The following is a 19481-nucleotide window of genomic DNA, read 5'->3' as shown; positions in this document are numbered from 1 at the left end:
ACTAACTGATAGAATAAAAAAAGGGAGAGAGCGATCCAACATGGGAAGCGAGATACACAGCAGACTCCTAGAATGGCAGATGTCCTAAACAGCACTCTGGCCTCAGAATCAGCCCTTAAGCCATGTGGATCAGGCTGAAAAGCCCATGAGAGTATTTCAGGCATGGAAAGCCAACACACTCTGGCAAAAAAAAAAAAAAAAAAAAAAATGACCTAAATGAAAGATCTCTGAGTGAGATCCCAGTGGAAAGAACGGGGCCATCAAAGGAGGTACCTTTCTCTGAAGGCAGGAGAGAACTTCCACCTTGACTATGGCCTTGTCTAAATAAGAGTCGGCGAACTCAAGGCTTCCATAGCCTTGGCAACTCATGACAAGAGCCTAGGGTGATTACTGATGCCATAAACAAGAGTGCCAATTTGTTAAGTCAACAACAGGAGTCACTGTGCACTTACTCCTCATGTAGGATCTCTGTCCTTAATGTGCTGTACATTGTGATTTAATGCTATAACTAGTACTCAAACAGTATGTTTCACTTTGTGTTTCTGTGTGGGTGCAAACTGTTGAAATCTTTACTCAATATATGCTAAATTGATCTTCTGTATATAAAGAGAATTGAAAATGAATCTAGATATGAATGGAAGGGGAGAGGGAGTGGGAAAGGGGAGGGTTGCGGGTGGGAGGGAAGTTATGGGGGGGAAGCCATTGTACTCCATAAGCTGTACTTTGGAAATTTATATTCATTAAATAAAAGTTAAAAAATAAAACTCATGGCAATAACTAACTTGAGTTGTGGCTGTGATGCCTACATGAAATAACAAGATCTTACACAGGCCTTGGGAATGGTAGGAATTTTCAAGCACTTGTCATGCAAGGCAGAGATCTCTCTTCTACTTGTCATGGGGTTCATGGATGACTCCTCTATTAAGAGGCTAGTAAGAATAGTGCACAAATGTACTTAACACATCTTACATGACAAAAGCACCTTCAGAAATGAAGCCTCCAAAGAAACAGGTAAACCTGTGTATTTTTCTAGATGGTTGTACAGAAATGGGATTGGAAGACAAAGGCAACATCCAATGGTAATGACCTGGGGAGGCTCAGCAAGGCCTTCCTGTGTTAAGGCTCTTCTTGGCCTTCCTGTGTGACATTCCTTCTCTGGGGACTCTGTGACCTTCTCTCCTGGAGGTAGGGCCACACACCTGTCACATCCATGGCTTGAGAAGGCAGGAATTACTTGTCCTAGGTTTTATGGCCAGCTTCAGTAGACATGGAGAAGGTACAAGCTGTTTTAATCAAAGCCATGATGCCATATTTTGGGGAGTCATGTTTGAATCCTGTCAGTTACCAGTTTTGAGGGTTGACCAACAAAGGTGTAGAGTTCAAGGCTCCATAGGTGTCAAATCTGAGTATTCCTTTATTATGTAATTTGAATGCCAAGAACTTCTAAACTTGGTAGAATACTTCAGTGGCATCTATTGGCCACCGTAACACCCTTCTTTTAAATGATTAGAGTTCTCTCCATGCACCTCAAGGAACTAGAAAAACAGCAGCAAATCAAGCCCAAATCCAAAAGGAGGAAAGAAATACTAAAGATCAGAGAATAAACAGAATTGAAACCAAAAAAACAATACAAAAGATCAACAAAACCAGGAGCTGGTTCTTTGAAAAAATAAACAAAATCAACACACCATTGGCCCAACTAACCAAAAAAAGGAGAGAGAAGACCCAAATCTGTAAAATCAAAGATAGTAATGGAAATGTAACAACTGACACAATAGAAATAAAAAGAATCATCAGAAACTACTACAAAGAGATGTATGCTAACAAATTGGGGAACCTGGAAGAAATGGATAGATTCCTGGACAAATGCAACCTTCCTAAACTGAGCCGTGAAGATATAGAAAATCTAAACAGACCCATAACCATGGAAGAAATTGAATCAGTAATAAACTCACTACCGAAAAAGAAGAGTCCAGGACCGGATGGCTTCACTGCCGAATTTTACCAGGCATTTAGAGAACAACTAACCCCAGTTCTTGTCAAATTATTCCAAACGATTGAAAGAGAGGGAATCCTCCCAAATTCCTTCTACGAAGCCAATATCACCTTAATTCCTAAGCCCGGAAAAGACACAGCAGAGAAAGAAAACTACAGACCTATCTCCCTGATGAACATAGATGCAAAAATACTCAATAAAATTCTGGCAAACCGAATCCAACTACACATCAGAAAGATCATTCACCCAGACCAAGTGGGATTTATCCCTGGTATGCAGGGATGGTTCAATATTCGAAAGTCAATCAACGTAATCCAGCACATTAACAAATTGAGAAACAAAAATCATATGGTTATCTCAATAGATGCAGAGAAAACATTTGACAAAATACAACACCCCTTCATGATGAAAACCCTAAGCAAATTGGGGTTAGAAGGAACATTCCTCAACACAATTAAGGCAATCTATGATAAACCAAAGGCCAGCATCATATTGAATGGGGAAAAGTTGGAGGCATTTCCATTGAGAACTGGCACCAGACAGGGATGCCCACTCTCACCATTGCTATTCAATATATTCCTGGAAGTCTTAGCCAGAGCCATCAGGCAAGAAAAAGAAATTAAAGGGATACAAATGGGAAAGGAGGAAGTCAAACTATCCCTGTTTGCAGATGACATGATACTATATATAGAGGACCCAATAAACTCCTATAAGAGGCTACTGAAACTCATAGAAGAGTTTGGTAAAGTAGCAGGATACAAAGTCAACGCTCAGAAATCAACAGCCTTTGTATACACAGACAATGCCAGGGCTGAGGAAGAACTACTAAGATCAATCCCATTCACAATAACCACAAAAACAATAAAGTACCTTGGAATAAATTTAACCAAGGAGGTCAAAGACCTCTATGATGAAAATTACAAAACACTAAAGAAAGAAATAGAAGACGACACAAAAAAATGGAAAAACCTGCCATGCTCATGGATTGGAAGAATCAATATCATCAAAATGTCCATTCTCCCAAAAGCAATTTACAAGTTCAATGCAATACCAATCAAAATACCAAAGTCATTCTTCAAAGACCTAGAAAAAACGATGCTGAAATTCATATGGAGAAACAGGAGACCCAGAATAGCTAAAGCAATCCTTTACAATAAAAACAAGGCCAGAGGCATCACAATTCCAGACTTCAAAGCATACTACAGGGCAGTTATAATCAAAACAGCCTGGTACTGGTACAAAAACAGATGGATAGACCAATGGAACAGAATAGAAACACCAGAGATCAATCCAAACATCTATAATCAACTCATATTTGACAAAGGACCTAAAACCAACCCCTGGAACAAGGACAGCCTCTTCAACAAATGGTGCTGGGAAAACTGGATGTCCACATGCCGCAGTATGAAGCAAGACCCCTACCTTACACCTTATACAAAAATCCACTCAACATGGATCAAAGAAATAGAGTTGCGCCACGACACCATGAAACTAATTGAGAGCATAGGGGAAACCCTCCAAGATATCGGAATAGGCGAAGAATTCCTGGAGAAGACCCCACAGGCACGGGTAATCAAAGATAAAATAAACAAATGGGATTACCTAAAATTGAAGAGTTTCTTAACAGCAAAGGAAACAGTCAGGAAAGCGAAGAGGCAACCAACAGAATGGGAGACGTTATTCGCAAACTACACAACAGATAAAGGATTAACAACTAGAATCTACACAATGATCAAAAAACACCACAGAATCAAAACAAACAACCCAATAAAAAAATGGGCCAAGGACCTTAACAGGCATTTTTCAAAAGAGGAAATCCAATGGCCAACAGGCACATGAAAAAATGCTCAGGATCCCTAGCCATCAGGGAAATGCAGATCAAAACCACAATGAGATACCACCTCACTCCGGTTAGATTGGCTTACATACAGAAATCAACCAACAACAGATGCTGGCGAGGATGTGGAGAAAAGGGGACACTAATCCACTGTTGGTGGGAATGCAAGCTGGTAAAGCCACTATGGAAGACAGTCTGGAGAGTCCTCAGAAACCTGAACATAGCACTACCACAGGACCCAGCCATCCCACTCCTTGGAATATACCCAAATGGAATTAAAGGGGTGAAAAAAGCCATTTGCACCTCAATATTTGCTGCAGCTCAATTCACAATAGCTAAGACATGGAATCAACCTAAATGTCCATCAACGGATGACTGGATAAAGAAACTATGGGATATGTACTCTATGGAACACTATACAGCAGTAAAAAACAACGAAATCCGGGCATTCACAACAAAATGGAGGAAGCTGGAAAACATCATGCTGAGTGAAATAAGCCAGTCCAAAAGGGATAAATATCACATGTTCTCCCTGATTGATGGCAACTAAACGAGCACCTAAAATGATACCCATTGAAGTGAAATGGACACTATGAGAGACAATGACATGAGCAGCCCTTGTCTAGACTGTTGAGGAAAAACTTACTATTTTGTTCCTTTAGTATTTTTGTTGTTGTTGTTGTTGCTCGGTATGCTCTACACAAGACCACTGGTTGAACTCTGCAATCAATGCACAACCATTCTTAAGCGTTTAAAAATTAATAGGAAATTGATCTCTGTGGAACATGGGAGTGGGAATAAGAGAGGGAGGAGATATATAGGATGGCACATACTCACTCAGACCTACCTCCAATGGTGGAACTGGAAATGTGCCAGGGGATTTCAACTCAATCTTACCAAGGAGGCAGGTACCAATGCCAGCACACTTGGTAAAGAGACAAATATAAATACACAACTGATCCAAAAGACAGGGTAAGTGTCGAAGAGATTACACAAATAAGACCAGTGTAAGCAAATAATGAAAGATAGAATCAAAAGGGTTGAGAATGATCCTGCGGGGGAAACAGGTCACACAGCAGACTCATAGAATGGCAAATGCCCAAAACAGCACTCCTGTCTCAGAATCAACCCTTGGGACATTCGGATCTGACTAAAAGGTCCATGAGAGTCTCACAGGCATGGAAAGCCATGACACGGTGGCAAAAAACAATCTAAATGAAGGATCCTGGTGAACAACACTCCAGCAGAAGGATCAGGCCATCAAGGAGAGACGCGCCTTTCTCTGAAGGGAGGAAGGAACCTCCACTGTGATATGGCCTTGACTAAACAAATTCAGAGTTGGTGAACTCAAGGGGCTTCCATAGCCTAGACAGCTCATAGCAAGAGTCTCGGGTGATTGCTGACGTCATAAATAAGAGTGCCAATTGTTAAATCAACAACGGGAGTCACTGGGTTCATGCTCCCCTTGCAGGATCTCTGTCCTTAATATGTTTATCTATGAAACTCAAAAACAACACTACTAGTCGAACAATACCCTATACCTGGTTCGGTTGTGTGAGTGCAACCTGTTGAAATCCCTGCTTAGTATATACTAAATTGATCTTCGGTATAAGAAGGTAACCGAAAATGAAACGTGATGAAGGTGGGGGAGGGGAGAGGAAGTGGGTGAGGGGAGGGCCATGGGAGGGAGGGAGGTCGGGGGGAAGCCACAACAATGCAAAAGATGCATTTTATATTCTACTTAAAACTATTGGTTGAGCTCTGTAATTAATACACAATTACTCTTAGGTATTTAATTAATGCTATAACTAGTACTCAAATAGTATTTTACACTTTATGTTTCTGTGTGGGAGCAAAATGTGGTAATCTTTACTTAACATACGCTAAATTGATCTTCTGTTTATAAAGATAATTGAAAATAAAAAAAGTTAAAGAACTGTATATGCTATATATTGAACCTGTTAAAAGCTTGTTAAAACTTTTTTAAAAATTAAAAAATTATAAAAAAAAACACACAAAAAAATAAATGATTAGAGTTCTAATTAACACTATATCCATACTTTAAGTGTGGCTTGAGTTTTGATAAAGGAGCATATCCTTTAACCACCATGGTCAAAATACCAAGATCTAGAATGTTGTATTGCCTCAAATTTCCCTCCTGATTCCTTGCAATCAACTCCTGAGCCCTTTGGCTTTAAGAAACCACTTACGTGCCTTCTCACTCTAAAGGTTTGTCACCTCTAGAGTTCATGAGGTTGGGCTCAATCTGAGGCTTTTTTCTTTAAACTGGGGATAAAATAAGTCTAACATGTTAAAACACTTTTAAAAATGAAAGAAAACGCTAGAGTGAATCACAATGGTCATTACACAATAGATTGAATTTTATTGATTTAATTTAATTTTCATCTTATTTGAAAGCCAGGGAGAGCCATGAGCCCAGAATTCAATCCGGATCTCCCACTTGGGTGGGAGGTTACCAAGTACTTAAGCTGTCACCCCTGCCTCCCAGGGTGCATACTAACAGGAAGTAGAATCAAAAGGAGAGGAGCCAGGACCTGAAGGTTCCAAGAGGGCGTCTTGACTGCCATATCAAACGCCTGCCCCTGGGCTGGGTGTGGGTCACCAGCATTGAACCAAGAGGCACATTCGGCCCTCTTGGTGCATGCAGCAATGTGGCTATTGAGAGAATAGCACTTGAGTTCAAAATTAGCCCACAGGTAAGATTTAGCAAGGCAAAAGCAGATGCAAACAACACACCTATTTTTATTGACCTAGAAAACAAGAGCCAAGTGTTTTGTACTAAAAGAAATGACTTGGGAAAGTACAGGCAGCCTGTGGAGGTAGGTGCTATAGATGTACTAGCTGTGGACGCGTGTCACCTACACATGATGTCACCTCTAGTTATCAGTTTGCCCCAGAAACTGACAGAGGCCAGGGGGGTCTAGGTTATCTCGAGTTCTAGTGAAAACCGAAGGACTTCATTTTCTGCTGGGTGGAAACTTTCCTGATTTGAGTAGTATTTTCAGATGTAGTCTCTTTTTTATATTTTATTTATTTATTTATTGACAGGCAGAGTGTTCAGAGACAGGGAGAAAGGTCTTCCTTTTGCCATTGGTTCGCCCTCCAATGGCCACCACGGCTGATCCGAAGCCAGGAGCCAGGTGCTTATCCTGGTCGCCCATGGGGTGCAGGGCCCAAGCACTTGGGCCATCCTCCACTGCACTCCCTGGCCACAGCAGAGAGCTGGCCTGGAAGAGGGGCAACTGGGACAGAATCCGGCGCCCCGACCAGGGCTAGAACCCGGTGTACCGGCGCTGCAGGCAGAGGATTAGCCTATTGAGCCGCGGCACCGGCCTTCAGATGTAGTCTTACAGTGGGACTAGAGTCATCTTATTTTAGAGAAATTATGGCTGACTGGCCTTGGGATCCGATTTGTCCTTGCTGACAATCCTGATTTTGTGTGGAGGAAGCAATGGTTGTATATGAAAGTAGTTTTTCAGGTTCTCTGGTGGTTTTAATGGGACTCGGTTACAGTCACTGAGATGTAGGCAGAAGACATCCCTTCCCCATTAAACAAAGCCTCTAGAGGAGAAAGCCTTGGTCCTCCGCACTTTCCTCTCCAACGTGCTTGGAATGTGGGTGGATGTGTGAAGGTAGAAAAGCCATCTTGCTTCCCTGAGTTAACAAATCCTCTGAAGTAAGGATGCTGGAGAAGTTAGAAGGAAGATCAGTCAAGACTCGCCTTGAATAGCTGTACTACCCATGCAATGCACATGTCTTGACTTGTTTCACAGGAAAAAATCACAGGAAACTCTGGTGTGTGCATCCATACACACCTCCAATTTAGCTGGCAGGTATTTATTTCATTGGTGTTGGGTAAATTCTTTGAGCATCAAAACCTTGCAGGAGCATGGCTTATAGCAGGTCTCTCTCTCTCTCTCTCTCTCTCTCTCGTGTGTGTGTGTGTGTGTGTGTGTGTCTACATGCATGTGCACACAGGCACAGTATTTGTAGTCGATGGGGATGTTACGTGATATGAGGCCCAGTGAATACAGCGTCTGGGCTTTAGGGGTTCATGAAAATGTTTTACTTTCTTTTAAAGAAAAAAAACCTAATCGAGATTACATTTGTATTTGTACCATGTAATACAGTTTTAATACCTTTTTATAGAGGAATAGGACAATGAAGATGAAAGTATTTATAGCCCATGAAAATTATTATATGGCCTGGGATACTGCCTCATTTCAACAAGGAGTCGGTCTCATTTCTTCTTGCTCTTGCTATGGTCTTTCTCCCACGGATAAAGGAACACGGTCCCCACTCATGCAGGGGCCCTGGCAAGGTTTCAGCATCCAAAAGAACTAAGTATGAACCCTAGCATGGATCGAGGCAAATTCTTTGATTTCTCTGGGTATCAGTTTTACACATTTGATTTAATCCTTGGCTGAATTAGTAAGAGTCAAAGCCCACAGTACTTTGAGTGAAGCTGGGACCCTGGAACTCCAGCCTGCTCTCATGAGTGGCAGGGACCCAAGTAGTGGGACCCTCCTCTGCTGCTTTCCCAGGTATATTGGCAGGAGCAGTGCACACTTGAATCAGCCCTCTGACTTGGGATGCTGTTGTTGCAAGCTACACTTGACCTGTTGGACCACAGTGCTGGCCCTGGAGTTGTGTTCTAAAAAGGACTATGGGCATTTATATATGTGCAACTTGGTGTCTGGCGTATGGTTGGCACTCAGTAAACATTGTACTTAATGCCCTTAAGTTGTCTGGCATCTATCCACTGTAAACTCTATCTTGTTGTGCAGAGAACTGGGGTCATAGAAGCTGTTTGCTCTCAGAGTGGCATTCACTAACTTTTGCAAAAGAGCAATCTTTTCACTTGAATTTAATTAAGGCCCAGTGCTCTCTCCTACAGTCATTACTGCGATATCCTAGCATCCCTCCTTTAATGATTTTGTTCCATAGGATTGTTAGAAAACCCATGGTCCAAGCACAGCAATCAGACAGCATGGTAAGATCCATTAACTCAGACTCATTTAACCAACTTTCATCGGACGAAGTTGTCAGAATTCCAGACTTGGTTTTTCTGTTGTAGAGATTTTCTTCTTATAACTCTTTCAGATCTGTCCATGGGGGGACGGAAGCAGTTGGGTATTAGAAAAATGTGTATTTCCCCCTTTATAACATTATACAGTGACACATCAGAGTACACTGATGATTTTGTAGTATGCCATAAAAGTGAGAAATATAATCTGTATGTAAATATCCTATGCACGGGGCTGCTTTATATTTTTCTACTGCATGCAGAAAAATACAGCAAATGAACTTGACACACACACAGTGATGGATCCTGCTGTGATAAGAAAACATCCTCTTGCGAAGTGGCCGGTGGGGAAGAAGAAATTTCCCTTGTATCAACTTATTCAAATTCTATAGAAGAAACACTGGTGCTTTCTTTCTGCAGGAGACGGACTAAAGAGTTCATTCTCACTGCTCTCGGATGTGCCTGTGTTCAGTCTGTTTGCCTCCTTCCTGGTTCAGGAATTCCAAAGCGGCACTGGAGAGAATACTGTGCAAAATGAAGGGTCTTAAAAAGTTCATGGAAAGTGTGTATATAAAAACCATGCATAGATGGCAAAATTTCTGGAATCAGAATAAACTTAGGTTTTAATTCCATCTTCCAGAGACTTTCTGAATTCCCCATGGTGTTTGCTCCATTAAGAGATTTGGTTGTTGGAAGCACCAGGCACCTTCCACAAAACATCTGAGAGGCACAGATAGCAGGAGACTTGGAATGCCCGAGTTGATCAGACATGCTCCTGTCTTCCTTTTCTCTCTCTACCTATTACTCTCTTGCTGAAAGCCGGACTTTGGCTTTTTGACTTATCCATGTGCTCTCGCAGAAATCCAGAGTAACATACACGAGTGTAAATATACAAGTGTGTGGGGCACACATGTTGATTGCATTTATTTGTTCCTCGAGTGAGACTCTCAGCTTTATTAGGTGCCAAGCATCACCTTAGGGTCTAGGGAATATGAAGAACTACGTTGAAGGGCTCTTCATCTCCTTAAGTGCAGCTAAACTCCACGTGAGAGAGTCCAAGAGGACTGAGATGCTAGTTCAGTGCGACAACTGGGGACAATAAGATTGTGAAGACAGGGGAAGCCTGAAAGTCCCAAAGCTGGGAGGAGAGGGTCTTCATCCTGTCTGGATGGCCAGGGATGGCTTCCTGGAGGAGATAATGCCTACAAAATGTCTGAAGATATATTGCAACCTGAACAGGCATTGCCCCAGAGTGGGGCAAGTTTAGTAGGGAGAAAAAGGAGCAGGGGACAGCCCAGAACATCTTTCAGCCTTCCAGGTGTGTGTGTCCATGGAATAGAAAGACAATGTTGTGAAAATACCAGGCAGGAAGTAGAGGGAATAAAGCACTGTAACAGACCTGGCTGCTGGCCACAGGTGGGAAGAACTAGGATGGTATAGGATGGTGGAGACACGGGTTGGGGCTCCTGACCACCCTGCCCAGAGCTGGATGCCCACGTGCCTCTTGTCCCTGTGTAGGGGTTCACTCTGCCCTCCTGGCAAGGGTTCAAATCTCCAGGCTTCCTGCTTGAGGGGGCACTGAGGGGAAGGGAAAGGTGAAAGTATTTCAGATGTGACTCCTGGGAGCTTGGACACACGACATAGCCTCCACTTCATGGGCATTCAAGGGGAAAGCTTCCAAGAAGGAGAGCAGGGAGGTCAAAAGCTGTGGGGCAGGACTTCAAAGGAATGGAAGTTGTCCTAAAACAGGGCAGGGCTGCTGGAGGGGAGGGAGGAACAAAGTCAGAGATGGGTTCAGGGTGCAGAGCACCACCCAGTGGGAGTGGCACCTGCAGGGCAGGAAAGCCCCCAGGGTGTTTCCTTTGTCCTTAATGAGAGCTGGAATGATGGAGGAGGTGGTGACCATAAAAGATGTCCGGTTCCGGTCCTTGACACAGAAGAATAAATTGTAGGAAAACAGTTCTTGCCAGTTCCAATACTTGTATTCAGAGGAAGCTTTCCATCTTGCCTGTGTGGGTGTTTGTGCCCATTTGTGCCTGTGGGTTTGCACCTTCTTAACTACTTGGTAATGGTGAAGACTGTTTTTGAAAAACAAGCTTCATTTTTTTTAACTTTTATTTAATGAATATAGATTTCCAAAGTACAGCTTATGGATTACATTGGCTCCCCCCCCCCCCGGCCATGACTTCCCTCCCACCTGCAACCCTCCCCTTTCCCGCTCTCTCTCCCCTTCCATTCATATCAAGATTCATTTTCAATTTTCTATATATACAGAAGATCAGTTTAGTATACATTAAGATTTCAACAGTTTGCACCCACATAGAAACGCAAAGTGAAATATACTGTTTGAGTACTCGTTATAGCATTAAATCACAATGTACAGCACATTAAGGACAGAGATCCTACATGAGGAGTAAGTGCACAGTGACTCCTGTTGTTGACTTTACAAATTGACACTCCTGTTTATGGCATCAGTAATCTCCCTATGCTCCAGTCATGAGTTGCCAAGGCTATGGAAGCCCCTTGAGTTCTCCGACTGTTATCTTGTTTAGACAAGGTCATAGTCAAAGTGGAAGTTCTCTCCTCCCTTCAGAGAAAGGTACCTCCTTCTTTGAAGACCTGTTCTTTCCACTGGGATCTTACTCAGAGATCTTTCATCTAGGTTGGTTGGTTTTTTGGGTTTTTTTTCTTTTTTTTTTTTTTTTGCCAGAGTGTCTTTGCTTTCCATGCCTGAAATACTCTCATGGCTTTTCAGCCGGATCCAAATGCCTTTAGGGCTGATTCTGAGGCCAGAGTGCTGTTTAGGACATCTGCCATTCTATGAGTCTGCTGAGTATCTCACTTCCCATGCTGGATCACTCTCCCCTTTATTTATTCTATAGGTTAGTATTAGCAGGCACTAGACTTGTTTATGTGATCACTTTGACTCTTAGTGCTTTCATTATGATCAATTGTGAACTGAAATTGATCACTTGGACCAGTGAGATGGCATTGGTACATGCCACCTTGATGGGATTGAATTGGAATCCCCTGGTATGTTTCTAACTCTACCATTTGGGGCAAGTCAGACAAGCTTCATTTTTGAGACACACACACACACACACACACACACGGGGAGAGGGAAGAATGGAGGGTGGGAGAAGGCTTCCATCCTCTGTTTCATACTCCAAATGCTCACAGCAGCCAGGGCTGGACCATGGGGAAGGAAGAACCCCTGAACTTGACCCAGGTTTCCCACACAGGTGGCAGGAACCCAAGCACTCAGGCCACCACCTGCTGCCTCCCAGTACATCATTGGGAAGCTGGACTGGAAGCCAAGTAGCTAGGACTGGAACCGGCCTCCTGGATTTGGGACAAGGGCATCCCAAGCAGTGACTTAGTCGTTGCACCAACAGCCCGGCCTCGTGGAATCATCTTTACTTCTGTGTGCAGGTGCAGAGTTGGTGTGGGGAGCAATCCGGACTGGACTAAGTTACTCGAATTAGGACTTATTCTATGCATCTGCTCTCCCACAATATGGCGCTGGGAGAGAAGTAAACAGCTTCCGCACAGCTGCCTCCAGTTCAACCAATTAACTGTAGGACTTGCTCCTGATTGGAGAGCAGCGTACTCAGCCGAGTTGGGATTGGCGGAGGAGGACTATAAAGGAGGAGAGAGACGGCATGCACCAGGGAACATCTATGGGGAACATCTAAGGGAACCCGTGCAGCCCCCAGAGAGCCGGCCGGCGGTGTGCCGCTCCCCTGCGGAAGTGGGGAATGCGGCCAGGGGGAACTGCCCTTCCACGGAGGTGGAAGGGATAGTGGCCAACCCGGGAAGAACCAGCGGCAAACCCGGGGAGGGCCGAGCAGACGAAAGAACAGCGCAGGGTTCAGTGTCGTTCCCCCACGAAGAGGGGGAGCGACATAATGGTGCCGTGACTCGGATAGGAAACTTAGGACGGATAGCAAACTTAGGAGGGAAGAAACGGGAAGAACTGGGAAAATATCGGAGAGAGAAACTAGCAAAGAGCCTAGGGAAATTACCGGAGAAAGAGACTAGTAAACAGCCTAGGGAAAAGCCGGACGAAAAAGGGTGCCGGAAGAAGCTATTGAAAGCCTAGGCATAGACTCGAAACAGCCTAGGGAAAAGCCGGACGAAAAAGGAGCCGGAAGAAGCTATTGAAAGCCTAGGCATAGACTCGGATACGGACTACGGGGGGAAGCTGGGAGAAATCTCTAAGGTCGAAAGCGAAAGTGAAAGCTAGAACAAACAGACTCGGACGCGGACTGTGGGGAGAGGCCAGGAGAAATGAGGGAGGAATATCGTTGGAGGAAAGCTTGGGGAAACATACCGGGTAGAGAAAAATGTTAGGGAAATTGAAGCCGCGGGGGGCAGGCCGAGGCGGAAACGAAAGCCACTTTGGGATTCTCAAGTTAGCCCGGGAATAGGGGGCGAAAAGTTAAAACCAGAAGCTGAGACGTAAGCCAGATTGGGATCCGTCTGATTAGCCCGGGGAGCAAAGGACGGGAAGCCAGATCGTGGGGCGGAGACGTACGCTGGGTTGAATTCGCCAGGCTAGCCCGGGGAACTTAGATTGAATCCTAGTGGCGGAGACGCAAGCTACGCTGTGTTACTCGCGGAAGCCGCCGCGTGCAGAGAGAGCACGGGGCGTGAATAGATAGGGAACGCTGGCGTAGGCCGTGGTTCAGACGCGAAAGGGTTAAGCGTGGAGACCGCGGACCGCGCAAAGCCGGGAAGCCGCGCAGAGAGGCGCGCGGGCTGAAGCGGCGCAGAGCCGGGAACCCGCCGGCGGGGCGAGGTGCCGGAAAGCCGCAGGGATAAGAGAAACAGAAGTTTGGAAGTGAAGTAAAAGAGAAATGGGAATGCTGGAAGATAGAAGTGAAATGGGAGAGGTAGGAATGCCCGGAGATAGAGAAATAGAGAAAAATAAGGCCTCCCCTCAACATGCCAATTAGAAGGCTTGGATTCGGTCTGCCTGATTTAAGGCGGTAAGCGCCAGCAAAGCTCGACCAGAGTATGAGCTGCAGGTCACCGAAGATAGGCACGAACCAACACTAATAAGTCTCCCCCACAATAAGGCAATGAGAAGGCTTGGATTCGGTTTGCCTGATAGGTTTTGTAAGCCCCTGCGGGCAGAGCAGAGCATGCGCTGCAGGGCACCGAACACAGGCATGCATCAGCGCCTAAAAACCTCCTCACAATGGCGAAGAGAGGACCCGGATTCGGTTTTCCTGATTGATAGGACTTGTAAGAGCCTGTGGCAACTCTAGCAAGTACAGCAGAGCGTGTGCTGCGGGACACCGAAGACAGGCGCGTATCAACGCCAAAAAATAAAAAGAAAGGGGGATCTGTGGGGAGCAATCCGGACTGGACTAAGTTACTCGAATTAGGACTTATTCTATGCATCTGCTCTCCCACAATATGGCGCTGGGAGAGAAGTAAACAGCTTCCGCACAGCTGCCTCCAGTTCAACCAATTAACTGTAGGACTTGCTCCTGATTGGAGAGCAGCGTACTCAGCCGAGTTGGGATTGGCGGAGGAGGACTATAAAGGAGGAGAGAGACGGCATGCACCAGGGAACATCTATGGGGAACATCTAAGGGAACCCGTGCAGCCCCCAGAGAGCCGGCCGGCGGTGTGCCGCTCCCCTGCGGAAGTGGGGAATGCGGCCAGGGGGAACTGCCCTTCCACGGAGGTGGAAGGGATAGTGGCCAACCCGGGAAGAACCAGCGGCAAACCCGGGGAGGGCCGAGCAGACGAAAGAACAGCGCAGGGTTCAGTGTCGTTCCCCCACGAAGAGGGGGAGCGACAGTTGGGATGCCAACCGCTCCCGTCACAGGTTTAAAATGGAAAGGGTATTCCAGGGTTCATTCACCACCATGGTATCTTTTCCCCGAGTCGGTCAGCTCCCCAAAGATGTCTCTGTTGTTGGCGATGAGGAATACGTGGCCCGTGGTGTGTCGCCAGTCACAGCCACCTTTCCTGCCACCTTCATGAAAAGACCGGTGCTAATAACAGTTTTCAAAGTCCTTGGTGATCAGTCACCTCCACACCTTGACTCCTGACTCTCACTCTTGGTCGGTCTTGCTCTTAACATGCAGGCCTGCTCTGACCCAATCCTCTGCATTCTGTCCTGCTACCCCAGGGATTCTCATCCCTGACTTGCTCAGATGAGCCTTTCTCTAGGTCCTCAACTGAGTAAAAGTAACTCTGCTGCCCCAGGCCCCTGCCTGGCCGTGCCTCAGACCCCTGATGGACTGCTCGCGCTTCTGATAGCAACTCCTAACAGACTTCAAACTTCGTTCTTCTCGGACTTCCGTACCTTGTGTTTCTTCTCTAAAACATAAGTTCCATGAAGGCAAAGAACTTTGCATTTATGGATCTATACTAAGCCTAGTGCAGTGTCTGGCACGTAAGCGCTCAGATATGATGTGTTCCTCTGGGAAAGATTAAGGAATAATGTGCACAGACTACACCATTTCCATGGACTTCTGTGAAGGAACTTAAATAATTAGAATACTTTTGAAATCATTTAGTTTCTTTCAAAATATGCATTTGCCATGAACTTTCTGTAGACCCTTCATAAAAATGTAGATTTACAAATATGTGTATGTGAACAGTGCGTACGCACACATGCAAAATTCAGAGTGTCAGCATAGCAAACAGCTTACATGTCAACTGCTGCTGGTAATCTGGGTTGAAGGATTTTGGGGTAAGTTTAAACTTTATACTTTCTGATTTATGCAGGGAATAAGTAGTACTTGCATCCTGGAAATGGATGCATGGAAGTCAGTTTCTAGGGTGTTTTTTATTTTTTTAAATAAGTTAGTTGAAGCTGAAAGTGTGGCAGGTTTGTCTGAGACTGTTCTGCATCTTTGTTGGAAGCAAACCTTTGTGGAGTCTGCCGGGGCTACAAAGGCAAAGTGGAGCCTGCCGTGCAGGGCACTTGCAGTGAACTCCCAGCTCCTTCCCACACGGACTCCTCTGAACTCCAGGCTAAACGAGAATTTGTCCCCAAATACCTTTCGGCCGAAAACTCCGCAGCTCAACATCTCGAGCTGTTATTTCATCCTTATTTTAAAAATCCATTCCTACCTTTTCATCTTGTGTGTTCTTATCTCTAGTGTTTAGAATAGAATTGCTGGATAGAATCATTACATAGAATAATTCCTTAGTGTGTGTATTCTTAGAGCAGCAGCAGACGTATGGTTAGCTTCAGCAAATAAGCCTCAGGTATGTGTGTTTCTGTGGCAAGTTGTAGAATTTCATTTAAAACAGATTTTTAAAGATACTGACTTAAACTCATTTTTCATTTCTTAAAAATTTAAATGTATTGTTTGAAGTACAGACATAGGTAAGAATAAAGAAAATCGGATAAGTTGTATTTGAAACTGCTGAATTCAGTTACTTTGGACACCTTTATTTCCTTTGCCACTTCTAGGTGTATATGTGTGTTCCATTTACGATCACAAAATTGGAATTGCATGACTACACCGTATAAACAACTGCTTTTGTTTAGTCAATGACATTACAAGAATTTACAGATCATTAAAGAATATTAGAACATGTGCTTTTTCTTCATTATATTTCAATATGTTAAAAATTACATAAATGATTATTCCATACTCGAATATTTCCTGAAAGCTCACTTTCAAAAGTGGTGTTGTAATGAGAATCCATGAATGTGTACCTTGGTCTCAGAGTCCTAGAAGGGGAACCACTGAGTTGAGGATGTGTATTGCCCTGGTCATCTCGCTATGCCCATTTGACTGTTGCCTTGCTATGAATAAATACTACCGCTAAAAGGAGCAAATCTTCATGTAGAAGAAGTCATGGCAGCCTTTGTGGAGGTGCTGAGAATAAAGCAAGACATGAGGTAGTGTTGCTCATAGCACTTGCTCTCCTGCTGCCCTGAGAGTTCCTTACATGTTAGGAGATTCCTTTGTTTTGATAACAGATTTTTATTGATAGCAGTTGGAGGAAAGGGGTCAACAAAGTAATTTTTTGAAGTAACACACAAGGATGCTCCAAAAAGTTGATAGAAATGGAATTAAAAGGTTATTTTGGTGCAAAAAGATCTTGAAATTCATGCATAGTTGGCAATACCCATTTCCCATTAACTTTTTGAAGATCCCATGTATGCATGGGTTTCAACTATTCTTTATACCAACAAACTTATCCTTTTATTCCCACTTTCCATAAATTTGAAATTCCCTTTGTTTTGGACTTTGAGTTCCTGTTCTGCCTCTGTTGCCCTGGATACCTGATGAAGACAGTATGCCTGCTGTGTTACCAGGCAACATTGGTCAGTATAGAAATTGCTGCCGAGTGACAAACTGTATGGGCCAGGGAGCAGCCACAGGTGAACCATAATTGGATGATGGAAAGCCACAGCTGAAGGCTTTGGTGTGTTTGAGGACTCGGGAGGCATGTCCTCTGCCTGGGGCCTCTTCTCTCCAGTGGTAGCATGCCCTCTGCTGTCCTGTTGGCTTGCTCTGTTGCCCTAAGAGGATCAAGAGTGGCCAATAGTGATCTTGGGAGTCCTGAATATTCATTTAACTGAATAGACCCCTGGTTAGTGTTAGTCTTCGGGTGAAAGATCTAGATTCCAAAGGCGTTTTAACCTTCGTCAACTGGCTCAACCATACCCACTCCTTGAAACCTGGCTTCCCCATTTGTAAAATGGGAAAAATAATAGTGTCTATTATAAAGGTAGAATGAAATAAGACAGTATAAGGTCAAATTACGATGTCAGTGGTTTTGTCCCTTTCTGGAAGTTAACACTGACGTGATGAAACTGCTAGGCTATCCAGGATTGGTTTCATGGATGTGTGACCCGTGCAGTCACTCGGGGCTCTGCTCGTATGAGGGGCCTAGGCTTGGTTTTAAGTCTGGAACAGGTGGCTCCGCATCGTGAACCTGGCACGTAACCTCCAGTTACGTAGCTGGACTTGATTCCAGTGCATGAGGTGCCTGAGGGCTTTAGCATGTCTCAGAGAGAGCCCAGGTAGTCAGTGCTTTAGGAACTTGGGCGGAAGCAGAGGGTTAAAGGAGGAAGAGCTGGAACCGGTTCAATGTACAGGAAACATTTATCCTTCACTACAGCTCAGCAGGGAAGGTAACACTCCTGTGTATTTGATAAGCTGGAGGGACAGAATTTAAGCTTCCTAAGATCACTAGGTGATACGCACTGCCTTAGACGGCACATCTGTATGTCGCCACCCTCCTCAATGGGGCCTTCTCCAGAACCCAGGGAAATGGGGTTCTGTCATGCAATGCCTTGCTTGGGGCTGTGAACTCTGTTAATGGGAGCTAAACTCTCCAAGCCTGGGTAATAGACTTCAGACAATTAAAAGACCCTGTATTCACACGGAAAGACAGAAGGGCCTTAATGTTGTTCACTGGAGGCACTGAACAGTACTTATTAATGAATCTGGGCTGCTCAGAGCTTGGGCTCTCTGCTACTGCCACATGCTCATTGCTTTTGCAAGGGCAGGTTGGTCCGTGGACCTGAGCACTAAGGGTGTATTTCTGTGGACACGGTTCTGGTGGCCTTGTTGATGTCTTGCCAGTTCAGTATTGACGTCTGTGTCTCAGAGTAAAAAGAATTTTTCTCTTCAAGAGTTTGGGATTGGTTGCCAACCTGGGTCGTTCTGGGCATGCCCTGAGCCTTATATGCTTATGTGCTATTCTTATAAAGAAACTTTCAGGCCACTGGATCTCAATCCTTTAGGTTCCCAACCTTACCCGGTTACATCCAAAACATTCTTTGTGCTTCTACCCAAAAGTTAATGCCTTGGAGCCAAAGAGTAGATGTGGGACCCTTGTCTTGGCTCTCAGCACTGTTCATTTCACAAGTCCAATTTCCTTGTGTGCCCCTGTACTATTTGTTCCCATTAGACTTGAACTTCACAAAGGCAGGGGCTGTGCCTGCCTTGTTTACCTTGGATCCTCCACATTTTTGACAGTATCTGAGGAATACTCAGTGAACATTTGAATTCTTCCTTTGGAAAAATTAAGCTGTGCATATTAAACTCTGAGATAATCCACAGGATCATGGGACCCCTTGAGGTTAACCATGCAGGTGTCTGAATCTTGGTGCATAAAGCATCCTGACGTTTTAGCACGTCAAATACCTTAATCCCCGACTACAAGACTCTGCCAAGGGTAGTTCAGAAACCATTTGGATGTCTCCAGAGAAGTAAGCCCACTCTCTCCCTGATGATCTTGTTGAAGCACCATAAAACCTTCAAAGGACGGATGGATAGATTTGCTAACTAAATGGTTCTTATTAGGAGTCTTCCCGGAGTCGGGCTCTTTACTTAAACTAGGAAAAGTGGGAAAGGGAAGCAAGGACCTATTCTCTAAGAGCATCTTCTAAGGATAAAGCAGACAGCATTAAAACAACATTTAACAATACTGAGTGTGATTACTGCTAGGGAGAAAGTAAAGCAAGATAGTGTGGCAGAGGGAGAGGTTGAGAACAGGGATCTGAATAAAATTGTGTGTGTGTGTGAGAGAGAGAGAGAGAGAAAGAGAGAAAGAGAGCGAGCCAGAGAGAGCGAGAGCGCCAAGAGGAACATTGAGGGGACGAAGCT

The 19481-nt window shown here is 44.5% G+C and overlaps 2 long non-coding RNA genes across 3 annotated transcripts in view; both read left to right on the top strand.

The window, feature by feature from the left end:
• The window catches only part of LOC149123309 (uncharacterized), a 402860-nt gene that overhangs the window by 14701 nt on the left and 368678 nt on the right, over nucleotides 1–19481 (top strand). The gene's annotated exons all lie outside the window — the stretch shown is intronic.
• Nucleotides 12330–13734, top strand: LOC149123310 (uncharacterized). The gene is made up of 2 exons (XR_016215734.1): nucleotides 12330–12954; nucleotides 13025–13734. It is a non-coding gene; the product is annotated as an uncharacterized LOC149123310 (long non-coding RNA).

This window comes from Oryctolagus cuniculus, chromosome 11, assembly GCF_051225735.1.
Source record: "Oryctolagus cuniculus isolate XC-2025 breed Fujian yellow rabbit chromosome 11, ASM5122573v1, whole genome shotgun sequence".
In the NCBI taxonomy this organism is placed as follows: Eukaryota; Metazoa; Chordata; class Mammalia; order Lagomorpha; family Leporidae; genus Oryctolagus; species Oryctolagus cuniculus.
Note: the sequence above shows the minus strand (reverse complement) of the source record. Positions and strands in the feature narration are given on the sequence as shown.